Here is a 16742-nt window from a genome sequence, read left to right as displayed (position 1 = left end):
TGTGGGTTTTAATTTCCTTAAACAAAGCTGTTAGCCACTAAGTCTGAAAATAAACAGTTTGAACAGGTGATAAAATTTTCTTCTAAGCTTGTTATCATTTCCTGCAGCGAGTCAGCGAGCTGCAGCACACCTTTGGGGGAAACTTCACAGAGCTGATGAGGAAGGTGTGAAGACGAGAGGAGGAGAGAGGGAAGGAAAGAGAGACTCCCTTTGGGTAAATTTTCACCTCTGATGAGGGAGGAGGGTGAGAAAAGAGAAGGGGAAGAGAGGGAGAGTCGAACGAGTGCACGAAAATCTGAAGATTGAGCAGAATAAAAAGCTGCGATATGAGCTGATAATTTGATCTCTACCGGGAAATTATTTATTTCCCCTCGATTATGGTGTTGTTGTGAAGCTGTCAGAGAACAATCGTCCACACTGCTCACCGGAGTGGAAAACTGTTTATTAGACTCTAATAAAAAGGTGACACTTTTAACACAAATAAACAGATTCCTTCCCACAAGCCTCTGGGCTGTGAATCGCTCTGTATGTTTCTGCTGGTTAAAAGTGTGTCTGCTGTCCTGATACACAGAGGTGAAACTCTTCTGCAGGTATAAGCACCTATAGGTATCAATAACCAGTATTAATTGATAGCGGTACATGATTGGCTCGGTACTTAAGTACCGATAATCTCCATGACGGTGCTGCTATCGGTAATTATGACATAAACTGTGTAACATTAATTCCCTCTAACCTGATTCGAACATATGTGGCAACCTGCTCCTCGCGATGGTGACGGTCGAATGACTCAGCAGCAGTCACGGGTTTTTATCACGCGACACCCGAGTGAACGCAATAATTTCAGCTCCTTAACCAGCAAGATGCAATGATACGCTGTCACTAATTACCCTCCTTCTCCTCCTAAGCAGCTGAAATACATCTGCACCAAGTTTGAAAGAGAATTTTCACTTTTTTCCACTGAAAAATTTTCAGGGACCCCTGATCCTACTGTTTTCTACTGTTTACCTGTTCTCTTGCATGTATGTGATGTCGGGTTTTGTTTTGTTTTTGGTTTTTTTTTACATCATGTGAGCGCAAAAATGATGCAGCCAGGACCAAAGTGCATGCACTGAAGTCCGAGAGCATCACTGAAGTGCTCAAATGACGTGAAAGCACATCCTTCAGTATAATATTGTGTTTATACAACTATTACAAACAAAATAAAAAATCAAAATATATTCATGTTTTGGGCAATTAGTGCTCAAAATTACAATGTTTTTTGGGGATATCATCCCTGTCTGAGTCCGACTTATAACTGGAAAACAATGAGTCACGTCAGTAGAATCTTATATGAAATTAAACCTAATTTACTACTCCAGCAAGGTCAACACTTAGTAACAACCTAGCAACGGACAGGTTTTCAAGTCCCTGCTGAGTCCGCTGGCCAACTTGTGCTTTCCAGAGATCATAACTGCATAGTGTAATCATGCTAAGAGGCATAATATTATAATAAACGACTGTATGATAATGGATCTCTAACTAATAATATATTATATGAGGAAGTCAATCTGTGTTTTTATAAGATGTACTACATTATTTTAATATGATTTTGCATTATGTGTGCAAAGCGTTTGTCCACCTGACAGCTCAGTTCATCACTCAGTCAGTCTGTCAAACTGAACTTTATTAACCACAGACAAATTACAGGCTACAGACCATCTGTGTGTGTGTGTGTGTGTTTGTGTGAGTGCGCATGCGTGTGAGTGTGTGTGTGATGTGAAGTCCATATGAGAGCTCTAATAGAGTGGAGTGTGGGATCAAAGGGCTCTGCAGGCAGCCACTGTGGTCTGGTTCACCACGGATACTGACGTCAGCCCACAGGGGGATGGGAGAGAGGGGTGAGACAGGGGATAGAGCGGACGAGGACAACCCAGGCACTTCATCAACACATGCACACGGCCATATTTTATAACTTTTCACTACATATAGAGCATATAGCTCTCATTTCCTCGATTAAAACTTTTTTTTAGATAGAAAAGAATGTAAAATTCAGCAAAAAAGGTGACTATTTTTGCATTTATTTAGTACTTCTATAGTAAAATCTACAGTTTAACGCGATTCTGCAACCAGAATAACTGCGTCTCATTTACAGTCTATTCTATAAATCTTAATTTAACCCTCACTTGACAATTATTCCAAGACTAGGGGTCAACAGATTATAGCCTGGTTGATTATCGGGGCCAATATTTGGAATTTTGATTATTATCTTTGTCAGCATTTTATTTTAATGATCACCGATAACTTAAATAAATGAAAAAGTGTGCATATTACACTCAACCAACACCAGGGAATGCAGCGTACAATACATATAAAGAAAGTGTCAACATGGGAGGAAGCTTTACTTTGTAAACCCATCTTTTTATAAATCCATTTTTTTTCATTTACATTTTCACTAAACTTTATAAAAGTTGCAGTGAATTTGCTGTATTTGATGTTTAAAGGTTTAGCTTTGATTAAACATTTGGTAAAAGGCATTTAAACAATGTTGCGTTGGAGTTTGTTATATTCCAAGTTCTTAATTTCTATAGAAATGTTTTCATTTTCATTAAATACATATCGGTTCCACATATCTGTTTTCAGTCACTTCACACTTTTCAAAATCACACTTTTAATTTTTCATATATAGACAGTTTGGATCATTTTCAAGACCTTTAATTTAAAAAAAAAAGGCCTCATTATTTGACACAAGGCTTTATTTGGGAATTTACAGTAAGATATTTTGATAATATTCAAATGATTTTGTTTCCATTAGAGTATATGTTTATGCCAAATCTTTGGTGCTTTTCTCTGGTTTTCAGCTTTCACTGCCGCACTGGCAATGTATTCTGGGAAGTCTCCTCTAGCACTGGTTTTGGTTTGGAGTCTTTGGAACAACTCATTGTAAGAACATCTGGAGGGCTGGATGACCAGTAACCCAAACTCCCCAAATAAGGGAAACTGGAGGAGGATGGGGGCAAAATATGAGAGCACGCACAAAAAACACACAAAACTGTAACGCAGGGCATGAAGAGCCTCAAAAATACACATGAAAACGCACCGAAACACACAAACCACACAGTGAGACATCCAATGAAAAAACACGCTGATGCATGTTGCACACACACACCCACCCACACACACACACACACACAAACACTTGACAAAGGAAAAACACCTGTGGATGTGCAGTGAGTTGAAATACATAAAAAGTCAAATTATCGAGATATATATTGTGTACTGCAACGCAGCAACACGTCCTTACTCCTGACTCGGTCAGCGACCTTCTGCGTCAACCTATGACGTTTTAGGTTTTCTTGGCCGTTGTATATGTCCACAAAGCAGTGCAGACTGTCATCATGGTTGAGATTCGGCACCAAAGTCACTGATGGTTACGTTTAGGCAAAGAGGCACATGGTAAGGTGCAGAAAACACACACACACACACATCAACACAGGAAGTTAATTTTGGACTTCTGCATGAAAGTCGGTTGTTTGCCATCCACCACCCTACACGCCCATCCTAGAAGTGCACTTATGCTCTTTATATTACGTGGTTACCGGCAGCGTTATTACACGACCTTTACAAATCAGGTGCACGCTATCGGTTCTGTCCAGCCACGTTATCATCTGATGGGTCCGTGCACGTTGCATGTGGACGATAGCTTTTAGCGTCACACTCCTATGCAGAAGGTCACTGACTGAGTGTCACCATGTGACGGCTTTGGAGTGAGAACAGGTTGGGTATAGCCTTAAAATATCACATTATTTTTAAGTCCTGTTCAACGCTTAGTGGCGAGACGGAGCCGAACACACAGCACAGGTGGAAAAGCGTTACAGTGTGCAGTTTATTTTTGGATAATATTACAATGGAGATCACATTTATTTTTCACTTGAAAGTTTAGTGTTAATGTTGAGCCCTTTGACGCACTGCTGACACGTAAGTGTGGCGGTTTAGTTAACCTTGAGATAACATGCAGATTTTATTTTTCCCCCATCGAGCTATCTATTAGTTGAGCCCTACTTTGTACTAAGCTAGCCAAACTCCCGGATGCCCAAATATCAAGCTGATGACGCCGATGACGGCCACAACCAGAAACGTGTCGGTCAAATAAAGTTAATCTTTAAACTACAAGTGTTGCTGAAGCTCTTTGACCTCACAAAAATCAAGCTAAGCCATTTTTCTCAGCTGACTCGGAGGCATTTTCTTTAATATTTTTTGAGTTTAAACAGGCTGAAACAATATTTCTGCCATAAAGCTTATTAGCTTTACAGAGAGTTGCTGTTAAATATCTCACAATCAACTTTTATTTACGTTCACAATAAACAGCTCACTTTTTAACACCGCTATAGTCGAGTGCAAGATGCAGAAAAAAAAAAAAAAACGTTTTCTGTCTGAATGCAGTTCCTGCCCGCCACCAATAGAGGTCATTAAAGGTCAAAGGTCAATAAGTGAACCTTTGCAGAGCAGAGCTGACTGAGGGTTGTGAGAGTGTTCGCTTCAACACGCAGCTACAGAGAGAGCACGCATCCTGCTGAATGGTGACCAGATGGGGACAAAAATGCGTGTGTGTGTGTGTGTGTGTGTGTGTGTGTGGGCCACAAGTTGGGCTCTAGTTGCCACGAATGCCTCTTTGAAGGAATAAATGCTTTGAAAAGAATTCAAATGGGAGACAGAGATGATGATGGTGATGTTCTGTAAAGTGTAGCTCAGGGGTGTTTTGTGTGTTTGTAAGCGTGTGTGTGTGTGTGTGTGTGTGTTTGCATGCTCAGTTGCCTGTGTGTGTGTTTGTTGTGTTGACCATGAGTGTGTGTCTCAGTGGAGCTGACGTCAGGTGCAGCGCAGGTGGGCAGCAGGGGGAAGGGATGAAAAGGTCTACAAAATAAACACACCTGATCTCATTGGACTCGTCACAGAATGTGTGACTGCAGTCATGCATGGATGTTTATTTTTCACATTAAAGAGCTGAAAGTGCATATAAAATCCTTATTTTGCTTCAGACTAACATTCGGTGCTGCTGGTGTCGTTTAAGCCACTGTATGAAAGCGTTTGACGGATGATTCGGTTATTCTCAGAGCTAAAAGTGTTATGTTTGTCCTGTGGGTGGTGCAGGAGGAAAAGTCACGGGGTCATTTCATTTTTAGGAGTTCATCATCTGCAAATAGATAATTACAAAAACTTTCATTGCAATCCGATAAACGTTGACCCAGCAAACAAAACGCTTATAATAAAAGACGTAAATGAGGCCTGCTCTCATTGTGCCAGGTAAACAACAGGCAGATTTACTCCTGAGTATCACCTCTGTCCTCTTTTTACAGTACAAACAAATACAATTACCACTTCACTATTGTATTTCTCCACAAACATGTCAAGTTTCAGTTTACTCTCATGTCTGTCTACACGCACAGCCATGATGGATGAGGAGGAGGAGGAGGAGGAGGAGGAGGAGGAGGAGGAGGAGGAGGAGGATAACAAAAATAAGTAGTGCTGAAAAAAAAGTAGAACAAAAATACAAAGGCAAACAGGATAAGAAGAAAAAGAAGAAAAAAGACAGGAGAAAAAAGGGGGAAAGGGAGGAAGACAAAAAGACATAGAGGAGAAAAAGATAAAGGAGGAGGAGGAGAGAAGAAGAAGTAAAGAAGATTAAGGAGGAGATTGAAAAGATTAATAAGAGAAAAGAAAATAAGTTGAGTACAACAAAAAGATGTATGAGAGAAGAAAAACAAGAAGTAAAGACAAAGGAAGAGAAGAAGGGGAGAGCAAAGCGGAAGGAGGAAGAGGAAACAACAAATAAAAGGAGACGAAGTAGGAAAACAAAACAATGAAAAAATGTAGAGCAGAGGAAGTAGAAGAAAAAACGACATAAAAGAAGAAAAGAAGAGCGAAAGAAAAAAAATGATAATGAAGAAAAAGAAGAAGTAGAGAACAAAAAGATGTAGAGGAGAAGAAGATGAGGATGATTAAGGAGGAGGAAAAAGCGGAGGAGAACAAGAAGCCGTGGAGTAGAAGAAGAAAGTGTTTTTAGTGTGTATATAGGGTGGTTTTACTAACAGGTGTTTATGAGCTGGTGTGCTTTTTTGTTTGTTTATTGTTGTTATTGTAGTATTTTCTTCGTTGTGTAAACAACAAAAAACAATCAAGTCTGTAAAAGTGAAGACGGTTTATTTGTGAACAAAGTTATTTGTCACTTGTTTTTTCTTCCCCACTTGTTTCTATTCGTGTGTGTGTGTGTGTGTGTGTGTGTGTGTGTGTGTGTGTGTGTGTGTGTGTTTCTGCTACAAGGACAAACAGTGCCCCCTGGGGATGAGTCTCCTTCCAGTCTCCTCTCCTGCTATTTCTTCCTTCTCAGCTTCCCCCGTTTTCATCTTTCCTCCTCTATCCTTTCCCTTTTTTCTCTTTCCCTCATCTCCTCCTTTGTTTCATCCGGTTTTTCTCCTTCAGTCACCTCCTCTGTCCTCCTTTTCTCCTCTCCTCGTGACCCCCCCTCGGCCCCTTTTCATTTATGTTGCAATAGAGGAGGAGGAGAGGGAGTGACACAGTGAGAGAGAGAGGGGAAGAGAGAGAGCGAGAGAGAGAGAAGAGAGAGAGGGAGAGAGAGAGAGAGAGAGAGAGGGAGAGAGGGAAGAGAGAGGGAGGGAGAGGAGGGAGAGAGGGGGGGAGGGAGAGAGAGAGGAGGGAGAGAGAAGGGAGAGAGAGGGAGAGGAGGGAGGGGGGAGAGAGAGGGAGAGGGAGAGAGGGGGAGGGAGAGAGAGGGAGAGGAGAGAGAGGAGAGGAGGGGGAGGGAAGAGGGAAGAGGGAGAGGAGAGGGGAGAGAGAGAGAGGGGGAGAGAGAGAGGAGGGAGGAGAGGGAGAGGGAGAGAGAGAGAGGGAGAGAGAGAGAGAGAGAGGGAGAGAGAGGGAGAGGGAGAGGGAAAAATGAGAGGAGAGAGAGGGAGGGAGAGGGGAGAGAGAGAGAGGGAGAGAGGAGAGAGAGAGAGAGGAGGAGGGAGAGGGAGGGAGAGGAGAAGGGGGAGAGGGAGAGAGGGAGAGGGAGAGGGAGGGAGAGAGAGAGAGAGGGGGAGAGGGAGAGAGAGAGGGAGAGAAAAGGGAGGGGAGGAAAGGGGAGGGGAGGGAGAGGAGAGGGAAAGAGAGGGAGAGGGAGGGAGGGGGGGGAGGGGGGGAGAGAGGGAGAGAGGGAGAGAGGGAGAAGAGGGAGAGGGAGAGGGAGAGGGGAGAGGAGGGAGGGAGAGGGGGAGGGGGGGGAGAAGAGGGAGAGAGGGAGGGAGGGGGGGAGAGGGAGAGAGAGGGAGAGAGGGAGAGAGGGAGAGAGGGAGAGGGGAGAGAGAGGAGAGAGGGAGAGGAGAGAGGGAGGGGGAGAGGGGGGGGGGGAGAGAGAGAGAGGGGGAGGAGGGAGGGAGAGGGAGAGAGAGGGAAAGAGGGAGGGGGGGGGGGGGGGTGAGGAGAGGGAAGGGGGGGGGGAGATGGGAGAAAAAGGGAGGAGGGAGGGAGAGGGGAAGGGAGAGAGGGAAGATGGGAGGAGAGAGGAGGGAGAGAGGGAACGAGGGAGGGAAGGTGGGGGGGTGGGGGGGAGAGGGAGAGAGGGGAGAGAGGGAGAGGGAGGGAGAGGGAGGGAGAGGAGGGGGAGGGAGAGGAGGGAATTGGCCAAAGAAAATCCACCTGCAGCCTCAGCAGACTGAAAACATCATCCCACTCCTCCAAGGGGTTTTACAACTTTTTTTTTTTACTCCACTCCTTCAATTTCCACCTCGTTTTTACTCCCCCTCTCTCCTTCTGCTACTCTCAATTTCGTGTGTGGAGTGTGTGGATGTGTATGTGCGTGTGTGTGTGAGACAGAGAGAGAGAGAGAGATCACGTCTGTGTGTGTGCGTGCAGGTATGGGTGTTTAACAAGGTAAATGGAGTAAATGGAGGGGAGGGCCGAGCAAATTTCCCCAAAATTGACATTGGTTCTAATATATCACACACACACACACACACACACATACACACACAAGCACACATGCATGCACACATACACACATGCACATTCTGATTAGAAGCAGCTGAAACGAACTGACCGAAACAGGGTCAGAAATGAAGACAGGATGGAGGGAGTGAAGCAGCACAAAAAATAGATGAGTCGAGGAAATATTTTACTTTTAAAACTTAAAATGCACCGAGCTCTAACAATATTCAGAGAGAAAGAGGATTAATAATATTAAGATAACAGAAAAAATGTTTTAAGGCGTCTGAAAGCAGCAAAGGAAAAGTGATGACCCTCCCGAGTTTCAAAGAGTGTAAGAGGTACATCTTACAATAAGGCAAGAATTAGAGAAAAAGTAAATATTCAAACGTGTTTAAAGAAAATTTTTTAAAAAAAAAATGTTTTAAAGTTTTGATTTTTGGACACCAGAAATCACGACCCTTTGAAGGATCCACTGAGGTGAATAAGTGAGGAGCGGAGAGATGGACAGACGACAGGGAGTTTGGATTAGACTGATGACGGGAGCACCAAGAATAACGGACATTATTACACTTTGGGCGATGAGGGAGAAAGGCAGCGATGGAGGGAGGTGAAAAAGACGAGGTGCAGGGAGGTGCAGCCCCCAACCCCCCACCTCCTGCCCTTAAATAAATTCCACTGCCGTCTTGTAAATTTTTATTTTTTGTGGCGCTGCCGCTGCTGCTTTTTTGGCTGCGGGCCCCATCTGTCGGCCAAGCTGCTAGATGTTTGGGAGGAGGAGGAGGAGGAGGAGGAGGAGGGAGGAGGAGGTGTGTGTGTGTGTGTGTGTGTGTGTGTGTGTGTGTGTGTGTGTGTGTGTGTGGGGTTTTCTCCTCTTAACCCTTCACACACACACACACACACACACACACACACACACTAATACAGGGAGGGATTAAACGCTATTGGATGGGAATGTTTGCAGGTTTTATGAATATGCATAACAGGCGAGAGGTTTAAATGGGTAGGAGAGGGAGACGGGGGAGAGAGGGGGAGGAGGGGGAGAAAGAGAGAGAGAGAGGGAGGAATGAAGGATGAGCAAGAGATACTAGGTGAGGAGAAGGAGGAGAAGACGAAGAGGGAGGAGAAAATAGAAAGAATAAAGTGGAGAGAGGAGAGAGAGAAATAGAAAATAAGGATGATGGGAGATGAGAAAGAGAGGTGGAAAAAATACAAAAGAGGGGAGAAAGAGAGGACAAGGAGGAGTAAAAATAGAAAGAGGGGGAAAAAGGGTAAGAAGAAGGAGGAGAGAAATGAGGAAAAAAGGAGAGGAGGGAAAAAAAGGAGGCAAGGAGGACGGTAAAGACAGATGAGGAGCTGAAAAAGAGAAAATTTGAGAGAGAAAAAAAGCAGTGAGAATGAGATGCACTCTTATAAATAAAGGTGATAAACTTGAATCAGATAGGGTTCCTATGTCAGAAGAACCCTTTTTTACGATTCCTCTTAGAACCTTTTATTTCAGAGAGGTCTACCTCGAGCCCAATATAAAGGGTAACCCCTACAACCGTCTGTGAAAGGTTTCAACAAGAACCCCCTATGGGAGCTTCACAGAACCCTTCTATGGTGTTATGGTTCCACCCAAATCCCTCTCTCTGGTTGTTTTATACAGAACCTTTCCACCTTGTAAGGGTGTTAACAAGAATCCACCCAGGAGGCTCTGCCAAGAACACACATGTATGCAACAACGGTACCAAGCTTTAATGTAGAAAAAAAACAGGACAATCTACCGAGAACCCTTTCATATTCCAAGTGTTTCATCATCTAAAATTTACCCAGGAGGTTCTATGGGAAACCCATTTATGGTTCAAGGGTCATTCATTTAGAACCCAACCAAGAAAATCTACCATAAAAACCTTTTATATTCCAAGGGTTTTCATCGACAACCAACCCAGGGGGTTTCTACGGAGAACCCTTTTTGCATTCCAAGGTTTCATCTGGTACACACACACGAACCGAGGACGATCTACCAAGAACCCTTTCTTATTTGAAGGGTTTCATCTAGAACACACGCAGGAGATTCTACAAAGAAACCTTTCATATTCCAAGTTTTTAATCTCCTAAAAATAGTAACTGACTACATTACCCATGGATCTCTCTTCCACTAACCAATGGTATTAGTTCTTGATGGATCTCTTGGTCTTACAAAGAACCGCTGAAGAACCCTATTTTCTGGTGGAAAAGGGGTTCTTAAGCAAATGGTTCTGTAAAGAACCTCAGACCTTCTGGATGAAGCCTTTTTGAGCCTTATTTCTAAGAGTGCGGGAAGAGAAGGAAGTTTGTGAGGAAGGAAAAGAGAGGGGGACTAAAATGGGAGGTTAGGAGAGCAAGAAGAGGAGGAAGGCGAGAAGATGAGAAAAAAGGAGAAAAAGAGGAAGGGGAGGAGGAGGAGGAGGAGAGGGAAGGGAGGAGAGAAAGAGGAAACGGAGGAAACAAGGGAGGAAAAGAAGAGAGGGCAGAGCAGAGAGAGGGAGATGAGGAGGCGGAAGTGAGAGAAGAAAGGGAGTCGGGAGGGGAGGAGAAGGGGGAGAGAGGGATGGATGGATGTGTTTGGGCGTGGTGCCAGTCCCAGGATGGGGGGGACCTTTGGGCAAGGCATCAGGGGGAAAGAGAAACAGATGGTTTGTGAACCTTTTATTAGGCGATGGTAAAGAAAAAAAAAATCACAAAAAACATTAATCAAGCGCGCCCTGGAAACGGCAGCTATTTGCTGTTGCTGTGCAGTTTTTCTGGAGGTGTGTTTTTATTTTTTGGTCTTTTTTTTTCTCCTTTTACCTGAATTTTAACTCTTAAATGTGTATTTTTTTTTCCTGAAATGATGTCGACAGAAATACAGATAAAGACACACATGCTCGAATTGTATTTGTTAAGGCCGTCAATGACAAAATACTGTAGCCCCAAATCCTCCTGGTTCATGAAAACTAGGGATGAGCTATATGGCTTTGAAATAATATCACAATATTTTTAGGGCTATATCACAATACACAATATATATTCAGTATTTTGAAATCTCCTCTAAACTGCTGTAAACTACTAAAATACAAAATAATTACATGAACTATTGTTACAAATAAAGTAGCTATTGCTATAAAATAAAGTGACATTAAGTAGTGTTACAATATAGATTAATAAAATATGAAAAAAAGAATCATTCATAAAATTTTAAAAAAAGAACATTGTATAATTGATCAAAATTTGAAGACTAAGCAGTATGCAAACTTGATAAAAATAAAATTTATAAAGAAATTACAAAGTGAAATGCACTAATTCATCAATGAAGTGCTATAGTGGAACTATAGAGTGGATCATTCCCCAAAATGCTTGTTGTTGGAAGAAATCAAACATCAGATATCAGTTTACTCTTTCAGCATAACCGAACTGGAAACTCACTACACTGGAACTCAAACTGTGTCCAGCGTGTCCTCTCATCATGTCCTCTCATCATGTCCTCTCATCATGTCCTCTCATCATGTCCCTGTCACACACACACACAGCAGAAGGAGGGAGGGGAGAGATGGCGGCCGAGAAAGAGAGTGGAGCGGACACCACCGGCAGGGGACACCGGCGGGGAATGAGGGTGGAGAGGACATTCAGAGACACAGGCGGAGACACCAGTGGAGAATGAGAGCTGAGCGGCAAGACACAAAAAATGAGCTGAGGACACCGAGCGCACCGGACACCCGGCGAAAAAATGAGAGCGGAGCGGACATTCAGAGACAAGGGCGGAGACACGGGTGGGGATTGAGGGCAGAGCGGACAATGGCAGAGCGGACACTGGCGGAGAATGAGAGTGGAGCAGACACCAGCAGGGACACCGGCAGGGACACCGGCGGAGAATGACAGCGGAGCGGACATGCAGAGACATCGGCGGAGACACCGGTGGAGAATGGGAGCGGACACCAGTGGGGACACCGGTGGGGGGCGAGAGTGGAGCGGACACCAGTGGGGACACCAGAGGAGAATGAGAGCAGAGCAGACACCAGCGGGGACATTGGCAGAGACACCAGCGGAGAATGAGAGTGGAGCAGACACTGGAGCGGACACTGGCGGGGACACCGGTGGGGACATCAGCTGGGAAACCGGTGGAAAATGAGAGCGGAGCAGACAGTCAGAGACAGGGGCTGATATCGTTTTATTGCCCAGCCCTATATGAGTCTTTCAAATTAAGAGCCCATTTTCCCCAATTAAACGGTCAAAAGCTGTTAAAACACTGCGCTTGTATCCGACTCCTCAAGTTTAGCGTTCCAAATAAACATTTGTGTCACTGTTAATTTTACCAATAACTGCTAAAGGAAAGTGCTTACGAATTGCAACCCACACAGACGGACAGACAGACATACATAGGGACAGATGTATGTGACCTTGACCTTACAGACAGACGTACAACCCAAAAAACATAATGCCACGGCTATGAAAACACAAACCAAAAAACACATATGTATGTGAATGTGTGCATGCATGTGTGTGTGTGTGTGTGTGACTGTGAAGCTGTAATTTTTGGGTCCAGGTCAGACACTGTTCTGTGTGCGTGACCTACTTTTACTAAACGGGCATCCTAAAACACAACATCCTCTTTCTCTCCCTCAGTGGGCCGATAAATCCCTTCGTGAAGATTCTTTCTCTCTTCTCTGTATTTGTTTGTTTGCTCTTCTGTCGTTGCTTTAGACAACAGTGGACATGGTGTGTGTGTGCATGTGAGTGTGTGTGTTTAGTCCTATTTATGGGACAAAAGCCTTCAGTGACCCAATAAGGGAAACAGAAATCAGAGTGTTTTATTGTGAAACAGCTCTGCTGCTTTTATCAACAAATGTTGTTTGGACTTTTTTTTTAAAAGAAGAAATAAAAAAAGACATAAACAGCCCTGACACCATTTTTCACAAACTACTCGCATGCATTTAACTGTTATTTGACTTATAAAAGGCAAACAATATTTTAAACTGACACAGCATTTAAGTAAGAGTAAATAAACGACATTAAACACAACTTTTTCCTCTGCTCTGTTATATATATATATACGTATATACATATATAGAGCATGACGAAAGTATAACAAAAACAAGCACAAAATACGAAGATATATCCCACATGCATACGACACACACACATCATCAAATATGTGCCCTTTCTGTAACGTACAAACTTTTGAAGGAAATTGCCACCCCCCAAAAAATGCCCTAATTTTCCCAAAATTTAATCACACTTCAAAAAATGTCTGCGATTTTCAAAAATGCCCACACTTTCTTGCAATTTAAAAGTCAATTGTCTGTAGGCAGATTTCTATTAACCTTCAAATTGCACAAACTGAAATTGTGAATATAAAACACACCTATGGAAGCACATCAGTTCCGAAAAAACTCCCATTTATCGCAAAAAAGTTCATATGCACGCACGAGGTGGCATTTCAGGCAATTTGAAAAAGCTATATTTCGCAAAACTGCAATGGGAACATTTTTTTCGCTTTTATAGGTCACACGATGTACAACAACGAGTCAAAGAGTCGCTACAAGAGCTGTTATTTCATCGCCATAACTCTGCAAAAGTTGAGAGGAATATCTGGAAGTTTTGAATCCATAATCCCTCATACATGACCGCTCCCACGTAAAAGGGGCTCGTCTTTCCATTATCGCCACGTTGCCTTGTATCGGAAATAATTACAGCTTGTGCGGTTGCTGCAATAGATTTAAACCTGCTAAAACTTCATCACCTTGCTTCTTGGAATATCATCGCCAGAGGAAAAGTCCCATAACATCACTCAGTGGAGACGCAGTCAGCTTTATTTTTTATCAACATTTTGAAAATGTCGCTGAAGTTTTGCGCAAATCTGTGATGGAAACGTGCCTTGTAAAATGTCTTTTGGTGTTGGATGCAACCTGAAAAATGAATTGTATGTCTGTAATCTGAGCCTGTTTTAGAGAACTAAATGTTTCTGATCAAATGTGGACATTTTGGACAAACCATTTCTTGATGTGTTTCTGTATTTGAAGTGTGACCTGGCTGAGGAGCCTCCGCGTTTGATTCGGCCGATGATCCATCAGAGACTCGCTCAGGCTCTGGCACCATAACACAGCGGGTTCACCAACCAGCTTTTGTAAATCGCTGCCTTAAGCAACACCTCCACACACACATACAGCTACCTACCAGCAGCCCCCTTTTTTTTTAATTTCCTCTTTTTTTAACATATTTTGCTGGTTTGAACGTTTGGACTTTCAGCCTTGCTTTAATTAGAGATTTCCTTCGAGAAGAGCTTAAATGAATCATTAGTCAGAAATCCATCAGCAGTGCCAGTTTTTACTAAAATAAAACCCCCAGGGGTGCACCAACCTGGCATTACCTATACAGTCATTTTATTCTATTTTTCTCCCTTTTCTCCTGTCTCTTTTTCACTTAACACAAGTCCCCTGACTGAATGGGAGACAGGCCCTAATTGGTAGAATATTAGAAACCATTATTCCTAATTAAATATCACAGAACACACTGTCAGAGTTGGACCGGCGGAGTGATTTAAGACGTGCTGAACCTCTGGCTTCGTAACAAAGTCTATTAGCGGAGACGGACGAGGGACGCTTCAAATTGGCAAGCAGACGAACAGACACAGCAAAACTCTGCCAGGGTTTCACTGTAACAGGTGTGACTGTGTGTGTGTCTATACGCATGTGTAACTTCACAAAACACACACACATGCACACTTTTCTTTACTCCTGTATATCTTTGATGCAGCAAAAGAAAAAATTGTACTGAAACATGCAAAATGTATGATATGTTCAAATTACATGTTCATGCGCTCATATTATGTATTTCTGTATTTACAATAAATGAAACAACAACATGTAATGTGACAGTTGTCCCTGGAGAATTATAAGAATTAATTTTTTTGGCACATCTTTTTTTGGTTTTCTGGCACATTTGAGTTTAGTCTCAACGCTGTTTTTAGTTTTCCGCAAATGAGCTTATATAAACCCACTTTATACAACCTGTCTGATCGCACATCTCACCGAAATGACCGAAGGCTAATTCTTTTTCTACTATGTAATTGTGGTCTATTGTACTGCGATGAGATGGTGTCTGGATGAGGGGGACAAGTATTGTTTGGGTTTTTTTCCCTCACCGGTGCTAAAATAAAAATTTTAAAATAGTAAAAAGAAAAGTTCCTGAACTGAGGGCAAGTTTTCACATTTGTGGACAATCAAGGTTTTGTAAATTCATAAATATATATCAGCCAATATATCAATATTGGATTTTTTTTTTTTTTTTACTGCCTATTATTGATATCGGCCCAAAAAATCCAGTATCAATTCAGTTGTAATATTAGCCAGTATTTGCCATAAATTGTGCAATTGTAAAATTTAAATTCACATTTCCTCAGATGCATTTTAAATATATTTGAAAACTTTGGAATCTGTTAGAATTTAAATTAATTTAAAGTTTCATAAATTCTTGGACGCACCGTATAAGTTTGTCAAGATAAAGTCACATGGTTAACAAAAATGTCAACTTTTCCAAACCTTGCCAAAAGTAAATGGACACCTGAGCATTCCAGGTATATATGATCATTGACATTCCAAAACGTCATGACATCCCAAAACCACTCTTTTGGGATACACGCAAGTGTTTTCCAGACTGTGGGACACTCTGGCTGCGTAATAACCGAGCTGATGTTGTCCCAGAGTTGATGATGTTCAAACTCTCCTTCTGCTTTAGTGTCCCCACGTCTCTAAGTCCCAGCAAGACACCTTCTTGATGATTTCAGGTTTTGGGGTTTATTGGTGCTTTATGGCCTCAGACCTGCTGTCACACACATTAAACACAGACACACACTCAGTGCTATACGCTTACATGTAAATCTGGCACGCATGCGCACAAAAATGCAAGCTTCATTGTCATTCTGCACCACAGTCTCTTCTACCCTTTAATGGCACGCAGATGTGCACGGGCTGCTGATGAGGGGCGCTTTTTAAAAAAATTTGATTCAGAAATAAGGTGAGAATGAATGACAGCTTCAGTGTTAAATTGAGATTAAACATGTTATATAAGAAAAAACAAATAACAAGTGAGTAATGGGCGAATAATATACTGCAGGTTATTACTGCCGTCAGTGCAGAAGTGTGAGGGAGCTTTTTGACACTAGCTGGAGATGTAAAATACTTGTAGTCACGTAAAAACAACGCCATAACATCCCTTAACTGTCAATCTGACAGAGCGTCTTCCTCAACCACCTTTTCCCTCTTCACTACCACTCATTTATTAATAGATCCATGCCAATTAACACTAATGAGCATTCGCACTCACAAGCATCCACACTGACAAGAGCTGGTACAAAATGCTGTGAATGTAGCCTGTGGAAGACGCTGTTTTTCTCGCTGCTCAGCCAGACGCGGAGAAAAGAGTGTAAATATGTCATCTTTGTTTAAGGTGAGGGGTGAATTGTAGCCGTGAGAAGACTCACTCTAACCTGCTGCCCATTAATAAAATAATGACTAAAATATTATGCAACTAGCTCACACTGTTTAATGCTGCAATAAAGGCAAAATTTCCAATCTTTTTCATGACTTTTCAAGGACCCATAATAAAAAAAAAATGCTCTACGTCCCTTGTGTTTATCAAACATATGAGATTTAAATTGTCGTTAGACATAATTTCAGCTGGCTGGTAAGCATGGAGGCAAAAATGAGGCACATTGGAGCTTAATTATAACAATAGTTTCATTTTAAAAAATGCTGTTTTGTTAAATTACGCGGAAGCTTATCCACAGA

Source organism: Plectropomus leopardus, chromosome 20 (assembly GCF_008729295.1).
Source record: "Plectropomus leopardus isolate mb chromosome 20, YSFRI_Pleo_2.0, whole genome shotgun sequence".
Classification (NCBI taxonomy): Eukaryota; Metazoa; Chordata; class Actinopteri; order Perciformes; family Serranidae; genus Plectropomus; species Plectropomus leopardus.
This window is presented reverse-complemented; position numbering follows the sequence as displayed.